The following is a 14,973-nucleotide window of genomic DNA, read 5'->3' as shown; positions in this document are numbered from 1 at the left end:
ATAGTGGGAGGTTAAAATTTCATGTTCTGAAGCTTCCCTGAAAAGTTATGGCACAATGCGTAAAAACGCTTTTCAGCCTGAGATAAGGTGGGTTTCGGAACGCCAAACATAAAAGTGTTGATAACTTTGGAAAAACACTTCAGACAGTTTAGATTTGATGTGCAACTACTAGAAAGACCCTTTCTGCTATAGTGGGAGGTTAAAATTTCATGTTCTGAAGCTTCCCTGAAAAGTTATGGCACAATGCACAAAAACGCTTTTCAGCCTGAGATAAGGTGGGTTTCGGAACGCCAAACATAAAAGTGTTGATAACTTTGGAAAAACACTTCAGACAGTTTAGATTTGATGTGCAACTACTAGAAAGACCCTTTCTGCTATAGTGGGAGGTTAAAATTTCATGTTCTGAAGCTTCCCTGAAAAGTTATGGCACAATGCACAAAAACGCTTTTCAGCCTGAGATAAGGTGGGTTTCGGAACGCCAAACATAAAAGTGTTGATAACTTTGGAAAAACACTTCAGAGAGCTTAGATTTGATCTGCACCTACTAGAAAGACCCTTTCTGCTATAGTGGGAGGTTAAAATTTCATGTTCTGAAGCTTCCCTGAAAAGTTATGGCACAATGCGTAAAAACGCTTTTCAGCCTGAGATAAGGTGGGTTTCGGAACGCCAAACATAAAAGTGTTAATAACTTTGGAAAAACACTTCAGACAGTTTAGATTTGATGTGCAACTACTAGAAAGACCCTTTCTGCTATAGTGGGAGGTTAAAATTTCATGTTCTGAAGCTTCCCTGAAAAGTTATGGCACAATGCACAAAAACGCTTTTCAGCCTGAGATAAGGTGGGTTTCGGAACGCCAAACATAAAAGTGTTGATAACTTTTGAAAAACACTTCAGACAGCTTAGATTTGATGTGCAACTACTAGAAAGACCCTTTCTGCTATAGTGGGAGGTTAAAATTTCATGTTCTGAAGCTTCCCTGAAAAGTTATGGCACAATGCACAAAAACGCTTTTCAGCCTGAGATAAGGTGGGTTTCGGAACGCCAAACATAAAAGTGTTGATAACTTTGGAAAAACACTTCAGACAGTTTAGATTTGATGTGCAACTACTAGAAAGACCCTTTCTGCTATAGTGGGAGGTTAAAATTTCATGTTCTGAAGCTTCCCTGAAAAGTTATGGCACAATGCACAAAAACGCTTTTCAGCCTGAGATAAGGTGGGTTTCGGAACGCCAAACATAAAAGTGTTGATAACTTTCGAAAAACACTTCAGAGAGCTTAGATTTGATGTGCACCTACTAGAAAGACCCTTTCTGCTATCGTGGGAGGTTAAAATTTCATGTTCTGAAGCTTCCCTGAAAAGTTATGGCACAATGCGTAAAAACGCTTTTCAGCCTGAGATAAGGTGGGTTTCGGAACGCCAAACATAAAAGTGTTGATAACTTTGGAAAAACACTTCAGACAGTTTAGATTTGATGTGCAACTACTAGAAAGACCCTTTCTGCTATAGTGGGAGGTTAAAATTTCATGTTCTGAAGCTTCCCTGAAAAGTTATGGCACAATGCACAAAAACGTTTTTCAGCCTGAGATAAGGTGGGTTTCGGAACGCCAAACATAAAAGTGTTAATAACTTTGGAAAAACACTTCAGACAGTTTAGATTTGATGTGCAACTACTAGAAAGACACTTTCTGCTATAGTGGGAGGTTAAAATTTCATGTTCTGAAGCTTTCCTGAAAAGTTATGGCACAATGCACAAAAACGCTTTTCAGCCTGAGATAAGGTGGGTTTCGGAACGCCAAACATAAAAGTGTTGATAACTTTCGAAAAACACTTCAGAGAGCTTAGATTTGATTTGCACCTACTAGAAAGACCCTTTCTGCTATAGTGGGAGGTTAAAATTTCATGTTCTGAAGCTTCCCTGAAAAGTTATGGCACAATGCTTAAAAACGCTTTTCAGCCTGAGATAAGGTGGGTTTCGGAACGCCAAACATAAAAGTGTTGATAACTTTTGAAAAACACTTCAGACAGTTTAGATTTGATGTGCAACTACTAGAAAGACCCTTTCTGCTATAGTGGGAGGTTAAAATTTCATGTTCTGAAGCTTTCCTGAAAAGTTATGGCACAATGCACAAAAACGCTTTTCAGCCTGAGATAAGGTGGGTTTCGGAACGCCAAACATAAAAGTGTTGATAACTTTGGAAAAACACTTCAGAGAGCTTAGATTTGATGTGCAACTACTAGAAAGACCCTTTCTGCTATAGTGGGAGGTTAAAATTTCATGTTCTGAAGCTTTCCTGAAAAGTTATGGCACAATGCACAAAAACGCTTTTCAGCCTGAGATAAGGTGGGTTTCGGAACGCCAAACATAAAAGTGTTGATAACTTTTGAAAAACACTTCAGACAGCTTAGATTTGATGTGCAACTACTAGAAAGACCCTTTCTGCTATAGTGGGAGGTTAAAATTTCATGTTCTGAAGCTTCCCTGAAAAGTTATGGCACAATGCACAAAAACGCTTTTCAGCCTGAGATAAGGTGGGTTTCGGAACGCCAAACATAAAAGTGTTGATAACTTTCGAAAAACACTTCAGAGAGCTTAGATTTGATGTGCACCTACTAGAAAGACCCTTTCTGCTATAGTGGGAGCTTAAAATATCATGTTCTGAAGCTTCCCTGAAAAGTTATGGCACAATGCGTAAAAACGCTTTTCAGCCTGAGATAAGGTGGGTTTCGGAACGCCAAACATAAAAGTGTTGATAACTTTGGAAAAACACTTCAGACAGTTTAGATTTGATGTGCAACTACTAGAAAGACCCTTTCTGCTATAGTGGGAGGTTAAAATTTCATGTTCTGAAGCTTCCCTGAGAAGTTATGGCACAATGCACAAAAACGTTTTTCAGCCTGAGATAAGGTGGGTTTCGGAACGCCAAACATAAAAGTGTTAATAACTTTGGAAAAACACTTCAGACAGTTTAGATTTGATGTGCAACTACTAGAAAGACACTTTCTGCTATAGTGGGAGGTTAAAATTTCATGTTCTGAAGCTTTCCTGAAAAGTTATGGCACAATGCACAAAAACGCTTTTCAGCCTGAGATAAGGTGGGTTTCGGAACGCCAAACATAGAAGTGTTGATAACTTTCGAAAAACACTTCAGAGAGCTTAGATTTGATGTGCACCTACTAGAAAGACCCTTTCTGCTATAGTGGGAGGTTAAAATTTCATGTTCTGAAGCTTCCCTGAAAAGTTATGGCACAATGCGTAAAAACGCTTTTCAGCCTGAGATAAGGTGGGTTTCGGAACGCCAAACATAAAAGTGTTGATAACTTTGGAAAAACACTTCAGACAGCTTAGATTTGATGTGCAACTACTAGAAAGACCCTTTCTGCTATAGTGGGAGGTTAAAATTTCATGTTCTGAAGCTTTCCTGAAAAGTTATGGCACAATGCACAAAAACGCTTTTCAGCCTGAGATAAGGTGGGTTTCGGAACGCCAAACATAAAAGTGTTGATAACTTTTGAAAAACACTTCAGACAGCTTAGATTTGATGTGCAACTACTAGAAAGACCCTTTCTGCTATAGTGGGAGGTTAAAATTTCATGTTCTGAAGCTTCCCTGAAAAGTTATGGCACAATGCACAAAAACGCTTTTCAGCCTGAGATAAGGTGGGTTTCGGAACGCCAAACATAAAAGTGTTGATAACTTTCGAAAAACGCTTCAGTGAGCTTAGATTTAATGTGCACCTACTAGAAAGACCCTTTCTGCTATAGTGGGAGGTTAAAATTTCATGTTCTGAAGCTTCCCTGAAAAGTTATGGCACAATGCGTAAAAACGCTTTTCAGCCTGAGATAAGGTGGGTTTCGGAACGCCAAACATAAAAGTGTTGATAACTTTGGAAAAACACTTCAGACAGTTTAGATTTGATGTGCAACTACTAGAAAGACCCTTTCTGCTATAGTGGGAGGTTAAAATTTCATGTTCTGAAGCTTCCCTGAAAAGTTATGGCACAATGCACAAAAACGCTTTTCAGCCTGAGATAAGGTGGGTTTCGGAACGCCAAACATAAAAGTGTTGATAACTTTGGAAAAACACTTCAGACAGTTTAGATTTGATGTGCAACTACTAGAAAGACCCTTTCTGCTATAGTGGGAGGTTAAAATTTCATGTTCTGAAGCTTCCCTGAAAAGTTATGGCACAATGCACAAAAACGCTTTTCAGCCTGAGATAAGGTGGGTTTCGGAACGCCAAACATAAAAGTGTTGATAACTTTCGAAAAACACTTCAGAGAGCTTAGATTTGATCTGCACCTACTAGAAAGACCCTTTCTGCTATAGTGGGAGGTTAAAATTTCATGTTCTGAAGCTTCCCTGAAAAGTTATGGCACAATGCGTAAAAACGCTTTTCAGCCTGAGATAAGGTGGGTTTCGGAACGCCAAACATAAAAGTGTTAATAACTTTGGAAAAACACTTCAGACAGTTTAGATTTGATGTGCAACTACTAGAAAGACCCTTTCTGCTATAGTGGGAGGTTAAAATTTCATGTTCTGAAGCTTCCCTGAAAAGTTATGGCACAATGCACAAAAACGCTTTTCAGCCTGAGATAAGGTGGGTTTCGGAACGCCAAACATAAAAGTGTTGATAACTTTTGAAAAACACTTCAGACAGCTTAGATTTGATGTGCAACTACTAGAAAGACCCTTTCTGCTATAGTGGGAGGTTAAAATTTCATGTTCTGAAGCTTCCCTGAAAAGTTATGGCACAATGCACAAAAACGCTTTTCAGCCTGAGATAAGGTGGGTTTCGGAACGCCAAACATAAAAGTGTTGATAACTTTGGAAAAACACTTCAGACAGTTTAGATTTGATGTGCAACTACTAGAAAGACCCTTTCTGCTATAGTGGGAGGTTAAAATTTCATGTTCTGAAGCTTCCCTGAAAAGTTATGGCACAATGCACAAAAACGCTTTTCAGCCTGAGATAAGGTGGGTTTCGGAACGCCAAACATAAAAGTGTTGATAACTTTCGAAAAACACTTCAGAGAGCTTAGATTTGATGTGCACCTACTAGGAAGACCCTTTCTGCTATCGTGGGAGGTTAAAATTTCATGTTCTGAAGCTTCCCTGAAAAGTTATGGCACAATGCGTAAAAACGCTTTTCAGCCTGAGATAAGGTGGGTTTCGGAACGCCAAACATAAAAGTGTTGATAACTTTGGAAAAACACTTCAGACAGTTTAGATTTGATGTGCAACTACTAGAAAGACCCTTTCTGCTATAGTGGGAGGTTAAAATTTCATGTTCTGAAGCTTCCCTGAAAAGTTATGGCACAATGCACAAAAACGTTTTTCAGCCTGAGATAAGGTGGGTTTCGGAACGCCAAACATAAAAGTGTTAATAACTTTGGAAAAACACTTCAGACAGTTTAGATTTGATGTGCAACTACTAGAAAGACACTTTCTGCTATAGTGGGAGGTTAAAATTTCATGTTCTGAAGCTTTCCTGAAAAGTTATGGCACAATGCACAAAAACGCTTTTCAGCCTGAGATAAGGTGGGTTTCGGAACGCCAAACATAAAAGTGTTGATAACTTTTGAAAAACACTTCAGACAGTTTAGATTTGATGTGCAACTACTAGAAAGACCCTTTCTGCTATAGTGGGAGGTTAAAATTTCATGTTCTGAAGCTTTCCTGAAAAGTTATGGCACAATGCACAAAAACGCTTTTCAGCCTGAGATAAGGTGGGTTTCGGAACGCCAAACATAAAAGTGTTGATAACTTTGGAAAAACACTTCAGAGAGCTTAGATTTGATGTGCAACTACTAGAAAGACCCTTTCTGCTATAGTGGGAGGTTAAAATTTCATGTTCTGAAGCTTTCCTGAAAAGTTATGGCACAATGCACAAAAACGCTTTTCAGCCTGAGATAAGGTGGGTTTCGGAACGCCAAACATAAAAGTGTTGATAACTTTTGAAAAACACTTCAGACAGCTTAGATTTGATGTGCAACTACTAGAAAGACCCTTTCTGCTATAGTGGGAGGTTAAAATTTCATGTTCTGAAGCTTCCCTGAAAAGTTATGGCACAATGCACAAAAACGCTTTTCAGCCTGAGATAAGGTGGGTTTCGGAACGCCAAACATAAAAGTGTTGATAACTTTCGAAAAACACTTCAGAGAGCTTAGATTTGATGTGCACCTACTAGAAAGACCCTTTCTGCTATAGTGGGAGGTTAAAATTTCATGTTCTGAAGCTTCCCTGAAAAGTTATGGCACAATGCGTAAAAACGCTTTTCAGCCTGAGATAAGGTGGGTTTCGGAACGCCAAACATAAAAGTGTTGATAACTTTGGAAAAACACTTCAGACAGTTTAGATTTGATGTGCAACTACTAGAAAGACCCTTTCTGCTATAGTGGGAGGTTAAAATTTCATGTTCTGAAGCTTTCCTGAAAAGTTATGGCACAATGCACAAAAACGCTTTTCAGCCTGAGATAAGGTGGGTTTCGAAAAGCCAAACATAAAAGTGTTGATAACTTTTGAAAAACACTTCAGACAGCTTAGATTTGATGTGCAACTACTAGAAAGACCCTTTCTGCTATAGTGGGAGGTTAAAATTTCATGTTCTGAAGTTTCCCTGAAAAGTTATGGCACAATGCACAAAAACGCTTTTCAGCCTGAGATAAGGTGGGTTTCGGAACGCCAAACATAAAAGTGTTGATAACTTTGGAAAAACACTTCAGACAGTTTAGATTTGATGTGCAACTACTAGAAAGACCCTTTCTGCTATAGTGGGAGGTTAAAATTTCATGTTCTGAAGCTTTCCTGAAAAGTTATGGCACAATGCACAAAAACGCTTTTCAGCCTGAGATAAGGTGGGTTTCGGAACGCCAAACATAAAAGTGTTGATAACTTTCGAAAAACACTTCAGAGAGCTTAGATTTGATGTGCACCTACTAGAAAGACCCTTTCTGCTATCGTGGGAGGTTAAAATTTCATGTTCTGAAGCTTCCCTGAAAAGTTATGGCACAATGCGTAAAAACGCTTTTCAGCCTGAGATAAGGTGGGTTTCGGAACGCCAAACATAAAAGTGTTGATAACTTTGGAAAAACACTTCAGACAGTTTAGATTTGATGTGCAACTACTAGAAAGACCCTTTCTGCTATAGTGGGAGGTTAAAATTTCATGTTCTGAAGCTTCCCTGAAAAGTTATGGCACAATGCACAAAAACGTTTTTCAGCCTGAGATAAGGTGGGTTTCGGAACGCCAAACATAAAAGTGTTAATAACTTTGGAAAAACACTTCAGACAGTTTAGATTTGATGTGCAACTACTAGAAAGACACTTTCTGCTATAGTGGGAGGTTAAAATTTCATGTTCTGAAGCTTTCCTGAAAAGTTATGGCACAATGCACAAAAACGCTTTTCAGCCTGAGATAAGGTGGGTTTCGGAAGCCAAACATAAAAGTGTTGATAACTTTCGAAAAACACTTCAGAGAGCTTAGATTTGATGTGCACCTACTAGAAAGACCCTTTCTGCTATAGTGGGAGGTTAAAATTTCATGTTCTGAAGCTTCCCTGAAAAGTTATGGCACAATGCTTAAAAACGCTTTTCAGCCTGAGATAAGGTGGGTTTCGGAACGCCAAACATAAAAGTGTTGATAACTTTTGAAAAACACTTCAGACAGTTTAGATTTGATGTGCAACTACTAGAAAGACCCTTTCTGCTATAGTGGGAGGTTAAAATTTCATGTTCTGAAGCTTTCCTGAAAAGTTATGGCACAATGCACAAAAACGCTTTTCAGCCTGAGATAAGGTGGGTTTCGGAACGCCAAACATAAAAGTGTTGATAACTTTGGAAAAACACTTCAGAGAGCTTAGATTTGATGTGCAACTACTAGAAAGACCCTTTCTGCTATAGTGGGAGGTTAAAATTTCATGTTCTGAAGCTTTCCTGAAAAGTTATGGCACAATGCACAAAAACGCTTTTCAGCCTGAGATAAGGTGGGTTTCGGAACGCCAAACATAAAAGTGTTGATAACTTTTGAAAAACACTTCAGACAGCTTAGATTTGATGTGCAACTACTAGAAAGACCCTTTCTGCTATAGTGGGAGGTTAAAATTTCATGTTCTGAAGCTTCCCTGAAAAGTTATGGCACAATGCACAAAAACGCTTTTCAGCCTGAGATAAGGTGGGTTTCGGAACGCCAAACATAAAAGTGTTGATAACTTTCGAAAAACACTTCAGAGAGCTTAGATTTGATGTGCACCTACTAGAAAGACCCTTTCTGCTATAGTGGGAGGTTAAAATTTCATGTTCTGAAGCTTCCCTGAAAAGTTATGGCACAATGCGTAAAAACGCTTTTCAGCCTGAGATAAGGTGGGTTTCGGAACGCCAAACATAAAAGTGTTGATAACTTTGGAAAAACACTTCAGACAGTTTAGATTTGATGTGCAACTACTAGAAAGACCCTTTCTGCTATAGTGGGAGGTTAAAATTTCATGTTCTGAAGCTTCCCTGAAAAGTTATGGCACAATGCACAAAAACGTTTTTCAGCCTGAGATAAGGTGGGTTTCGGAACGCCAAACATAAAAGTGTTAATAACTTTGGAAAAACACTTCAGACCGTTTAGATTTGATGTGCAACTACTAGAAAGACACTTTCTGCTATAGTGGGAGGTTAAAATTTCATGTTCTGAAGCTTTCCTGAAAAGTTATGGCACAATGCACAAAAACGCTTTTCAGCCTGAGATAAGGTGGGTTTCGGAACGCCAAACATAAAAGTGTTGATAACTTTCGAAAAACACTTCAGAGAGCTTAGATTTGATGTGCACCTACTAGAAAGACCCTTTCTGCTATAGTGGGAGGTTAAAATTTCATGTTCTGAAGCTTCCCTGAAAAGTTATGGCACAATGCTTAAAAACGCTTTTCAGCCTGAGATAAGGTGGGTTTCGGAACGCCAAACATAAAAGTGTTGATAACTTTGGAAAAACACTTCAGACAGCTTAGATTTGATGTGCAACTACTAGAAAGACCCTTTCTGCTATAGTGGGAGGTTAAAATTTCATGTTCTGAAGCTTCCCTGAAAAGTTATGGCACAATGCACAAAAACGCTTTTCAGCCTGAGATAAGGTGGGTTTCGGAACGCCAAACATAAAAGTGTTGATAACTTTCGAAAAACACTTCAGAGAGCTTAGATTTGATGTGCACCTACTAGAAAGACCCTTTCTGCTATAGTGGGAGGTTAAAATTTCATGTTCTGAAGCTTCCCTGAAAAGTTATGGCACAATGCGTAAAAACGCTTTTCAGCCTGAGATAAGGTGGGTTTCGGAACGCCAAACATAAAAGTGTTGATAACTTTGGAAAAACACTTCAGACAGTTTAGATTTGATGTGCAACTACTAGAAAGACCCTTTCTGCTATAGTGGGAGGTTAAAATTTCATGTTCTGAAGCTTCCCTGAAAAGTTATGGCACAATGCACAAAAACGCTTTTCAGCCTGAGATAAGGTGGGTTTCGGAACGCCAAACATAAAAGTGTTGATAACTTTGGAAAAACACTTCAGACAGTTTAGATTTGATGTGCAACTACTAGAAAGACCCTTTCTGCTATAGTGGGAGGTTAAAATTTCATGTTCTGAAGCTTTCCTGAAAAGTTATGGCACAATGCACAAAAACGCTTTTCAGCCTGAGATAAGGTGGGTTTCGGAACGCCAAACATAAAAGTGTTGATAACTATTGAAAAACACTTCAGAGAGCTTAGATTTGATGTGCACCTACTAGAAAGACCCTTTCTGCTATAGTGGGAGGTTAAAATTTCATGTTCTGAAGCTTCCCTGAAAAGTTATGGCACAATGCGTAAAAACGCTTTTCAGCCTGAGATAAGGTGGGTTTCGGAACGCCAAACATAAAAGTGTTGATAACTTTGGAAAAACACTTCAGACAGTTTAGATTTGATGTGCAACTACTAGAAAGACCCTTTCTGCTATAGTGGGAGGTTAAAATTTCATGTTCTGAAGCTTTCCTGAAAAGTTATGGCACAATGCACAAAAACGCTTTTCAGCCTGAGATAAGGTGGGTTTCGGAACGCCAAACATAAAAGTGTTGATAACTTTTGAAAAACACTTCAGACAGCTTAGATTTGATGTGCAACTACTAGAAAGACCCTTTCTGCTATAGTGGGAGGTTAAAATTTCATGTTCTGAAGCTTCCCTGAAAAGTTATGGCACAATGCACAAAAACGCTTTTCAGCCTGAGATAAGGTGGGTTTCGGAACGCCAAACATAAAAGTGTTGATAACTTTGGAAAAACACTTCAGACAGTTGAGATTTGATGTGCAACTACTAGAAAGACCCTTTCTGCTATAGTGGGAGGTTAAAATTTCATGTTCTGAAGCTTCCCTGAAAAGTTATGGCACAATGCACAAAAACGCTTTTCAGCCTGAGATAAGGTGGGTTTCGGAACGCCAAACATAAAAGTGTTGATAACTTTCGAAAAACACTTCAGTGAGCTTAGATTTGATGTGCACCTACTAGAAAGACCCTTTCTGCTATAGTGGGAGGTTAAAATTTCATGTTCTGAAGCTTCCCTGAAAAGTTATGGCACAATGCGTAAAAACGCTTTTCAGCCTGAGATAAGGTGGGTTTCGGAACGCCAAACATAAAAGTGTTGATAACTTTGGAAAAACACTTCAGACAGTTTAGATTTGATGTGCAACTACTAGAAAGACCCTTTCTGCTATAGTGGGAGGTTAAAATTTTATGTTCTGAAGCTTCCCTGAAAAGTTATGGCACAATGCACAAAAACGCTTTTCAGCCTGAGATAAGGTGGGTTTCGGAACGCCAAACATAAAAGTGTTGATAACTTTGGAAAAACAGTTCAGACAGTTTAGATTTGATGTGCAACTACTAGAAAGACCCTTTCTGCTATAGTGGGAGGTTAAAATTTCATGTTCTGAAGCTTCCCTGAAAAGTTATGGCACAATGCACAAAAACGCTTTTCAGCCTGAGATAAGGTGGGTTTCGGAACGCCAAACATAAAAGTGTTGATAACTTTCGAAAAACACTTCAGAGAGCTTAGATTTGATGTGCACCTACTAGAAAGACCCTTTCTGCTATAGTGGGAGGTTAAAATTTCATGTTCTGAAGCTTCCCTGAAAAGTTATGGCACAATGCGTAAAAACGCTTTTCAGCCTGAGATAAGGTGGGTTTCGGAACGCCAAACATAAAAGTGTTAATAACTTTGGAAAAACACTTCAGACAGTTTAGATTTGATGTGCAACTACTAGAAAGACCCTTTCTGCTATAGTGGGAGGTTAAAATTTCATGTTCTGAAGCTTCCCTGAAAAGTTATGGCACAATGCACAAAAACGCTTTTCAGCCTGAGATAAGGTGGGTTTCGGAACGCCAAACATAAAAGTGTTGATAACTTTTGAAAAACACTTCAGACAGCTTAGATTTGATGTGCAACTACTAGAAAGACCCTTTCTGCTATAGTGGGAGGTTAAAATTTCATGTTCTGAAGCTTCCCTGAAAAGTTATGGCACAATGCACAAAAACGCTTTTCAGCCTGAGATAAGGTGGGTTTCGGAACGCCAAACATAAAAGTGTTGATAACTTTGGAAAAACACTTCAGACAGTTTAGATTTGATGTGCAACTACTAGAAAGACCCTTTCTGCTATAGTGGGAGGTTAAAATTTCATGTTCTGAAGCTTCCCTGAAAAGTTATGGCACAATGCACAAAAACGCTTTTCAGCCTGAGATAAGGTGGGTTTCGGAACGCCAAACATAAAAGTGTTGATAACTTTCGAAAAACACTTCAGAGAGCTTAGATTTGATGTGCACCTACTAGAAAGACCCTTTCTGCTATCGTGGGAGGTTAAAATTTCATGTTCTGAAGCTTCCCTGAAAAGTTATGGCACAATGCGTAAAAACGCTTTTCAGCCTGAGATAAGGTGGGTTTCGGAACGCCAAACATAAAAGTGTTGATAACTTTGGAAAAACACTTCAGACCGTTTAGATTTGATGTGCAACTACTAGAAAGACACTTTCTGCTATAGTGGGAGGTTAAAATTTCATGTTCTGAAGCTTTCCTGAAAAGTTATGGCACAATGCACAAAAACGCTTTTCAGCCTGAGATAAGGTGGGTTTCGGAACGCCAAACATAAAAGTGTTGATAACTTTCGAAAAACACTTCAGAGAGCTTAGATTTGATGTGCACCTACTAGAAAGACCCTTTCTGCTATAGTGGGAGGTTAAAATTTCATGTTCTGAAGCTTCCCTGAAAAGTTATGGCACAATGCTTAAAAACGCTTTTCAGCCTGAGATAAGGTGGGTTTCGGAACGCCAAACATAAAAGTGTTGATAACTTTTGAAAAACACTTCAGACAGTTTAGATTTGATGTGCAACTACTAGAAAGACCCTTTCTGCTATAGTGGGAGGTTAAAATTTCATGTTCTGAAGCTTTCCTGAAAAGTTATGGCACAATGCACAAAAACGCTTTTCAGCCTGAGATAAGGTGGGTTTCGGAACGCCAAACATAAAAGTGTTGATAACTTTGGAAAAACACTTCAGAGAGCTTAGATTTGATGTGCAACTACTAGAAAGACCCTTTCTGCTATAGTGGGAGGTTAAAATTTCATGTTCTGAAGCTTTCCTGAAAAGTTATGGCACAATGCACAAAAACGCTTTTCAGCCTGAGATAAGGTGGGTTTCGGAACGCCAAACATAAAAGTGTTGATAACTTTGGAAAAACACTTCAGACAGCTTAGATTTGATGTGCAACTACTAGAAAGACCCTTTCTGCTATAGTGGGAGGTTAAAATTTCATGTTCTGAAGCTTCCCTGAAAAGTTATGGCACAATGCACAAAAACGCTTTTCAGCCTGAGATAAGGTGGGTTTCGGAACGCCAAACATAAAAGTGTTGATAACTTTCGAAAAACACTTCAGAGAGCTTAGATTTGATGTGCACCTACTAGAAAGACCCTTTCTGCTATAGTGGGAGGTTAAAATTTCATGTTCTGAAGCTTCCCTGAAAAGTTATGGCACAATGCGTAAAAACGCTTTTCAGCCTGAGATAAGGTGGGTTTCGGAACGCCAAACATAAAAGTGTTGATAACTTTGGAAAAACACTTCAGACAGTTTAGATTTGATGTGCAACTACTAGAAAGACCCTTTCTGCTATAGTGGGAGGTTAAAATTTCATGTTCTGAAGCTTCCCTGAAAAGTTATGGCACAATGCACAAAAACGCTTTTCAGCCTGAGATAAGGTGGGTTTCGGAACGCCAAACATAAAAGTGTTGATAACTTTGGAAAAACACTTCAGACAGTTTAGATTTGATGTGCAACTACTAGAAAGACCCTTTCTGCTATAGTGGGAGGTTAAAATTTCATGTTCTGAAGCTTTCCTGAAAAGTTATGGCACAATGCACAAAAACGCTTTTCAGCCTGAGATAAGGTGGGTTTCGGAACGCCAAACATAAAAGTGTTGATAACTATTGAAAAACACTTCAGAGAGCTTAGATTTGATGTGCACCTACTAGAAAGACCCTTTCTGCTATAGTGGGAGGTTAAAATTTCATGTTCTGAAGCTTCCCTGAAAAGTTATGGCACAATGCGTAAAAACGCTTTTCAGCCTGAGATAAGGTGGGTTTCGGAACGCCAAACATAAAAGTGTTGATAACTTTGGAAAAACACTTCAGACAGTTTAGATTTGATGTGCAACTACTAGAAAGACCCTTTCTGCTATAGTGGGAGGTTAAAATTTCATGTTCTGAAGCTTTCCTGAAAAGTTATGGCACAATGCACAAAAACGCTTTTCAGCCTGAGATAAGGTGGGTTTCGGAACGCCAAACATAAAAGTGTTGATAACTTTTGAAAAACACTTCAGACAGCTTAGATTTGATGTGCAACTACTAGAAAGACCCTTTCTGCTATAGTGGGAGGTTAAAATTTCATGTTCTGAAGCTTCCCTGAAAAGTTATGGCACAATGCACAAAAACGCTTTTCAGCCTGAGATAAGGTGGGTTTCGGAACGCCAAACATAAAAGTGTTGATAACTTTGGAAAAACACTTCAGACAGTTGAGATTTGATGTGCAACTACTAGAAAGACCCTTTCTGCTATAGTGGGAGGTTAAAATTTCATGTTCTGAAGCTTCCCTGAAAAGTTATGGCACAATGCACAAAAACGCTTTTCAGCCTGAGATAAGGTGGGTTTCGGAACGCCAAACATAAAAGTGTTGATAACTTTCGAAAAACACTTCAGTGAGCTTAGATTTGATGTGCACCTACTAGAAAGACCCTTTCTGCTATAGTGGGAGGTTAAAATTTCATGTTCTGAAGCTTCCCTGAAAAGTTATGGCACAATGCGTAAAAACGCTTTTCAGCCTGAGATAAGGTGGGTTTCGGAACGCCAAACATAAAAGTGTTGATAACTTTGGAAAAACACTTCAGACAGTTTAGATTTGATGTGCAACTACTAGAAAGACCCTTTCTGCTATAGTGGGAGGTTAAAATTTTATGTTCTGAAGCTTCCCTGAAAAGTTATGGCACAATGCACAAAAACGCTTTTCAGCCTGAGATAAGGTGGGTTTCGGAACGCCAAACATAAAAGTGTTGATAACTTTGGAAAAACAGTTCAGACAGTTTAGATTTGATGTGCAACTACTAGAAAGACCCTTTCTGCTATAGTGGGAGGTTAAAATTTCATGTTCTGAAGCTTCCCTGAAAAGTTATGGCACAATGCACAAAAACGCTTTTCAGCCTGAGATAAGGTGGGTTTCGGAACGCCAAACATAAAAGTGTTGATAACTTTCGAAAAACACTTCAGAGAGCTTAGATTTGATGTGCACCTACTAGAAAGACCCTTTCTGCTATAGTGGGAGGTTAAAATTTCATGTTCTGAAGCTTCCCTGAAAAGTTATGGCACAATGCGTAAAAACGCTTTTCAGCCTGAGATAAGGTGGGTTTCGGAACGCCAAACATAAAAGTGTTAAT

The sequence above is a fragment of the Synchiropus splendidus genome, chromosome 7, assembly GCF_027744825.2.
Source record: "Synchiropus splendidus isolate RoL2022-P1 chromosome 7, RoL_Sspl_1.0, whole genome shotgun sequence".
NCBI lineage: Eukaryota > Metazoa > Chordata > Actinopteri > Syngnathiformes > Callionymidae > Synchiropus > Synchiropus splendidus.
The sequence above is the reverse complement of the archived record's forward strand: the minus strand, read 5'-3'. Positions refer to the sequence as shown.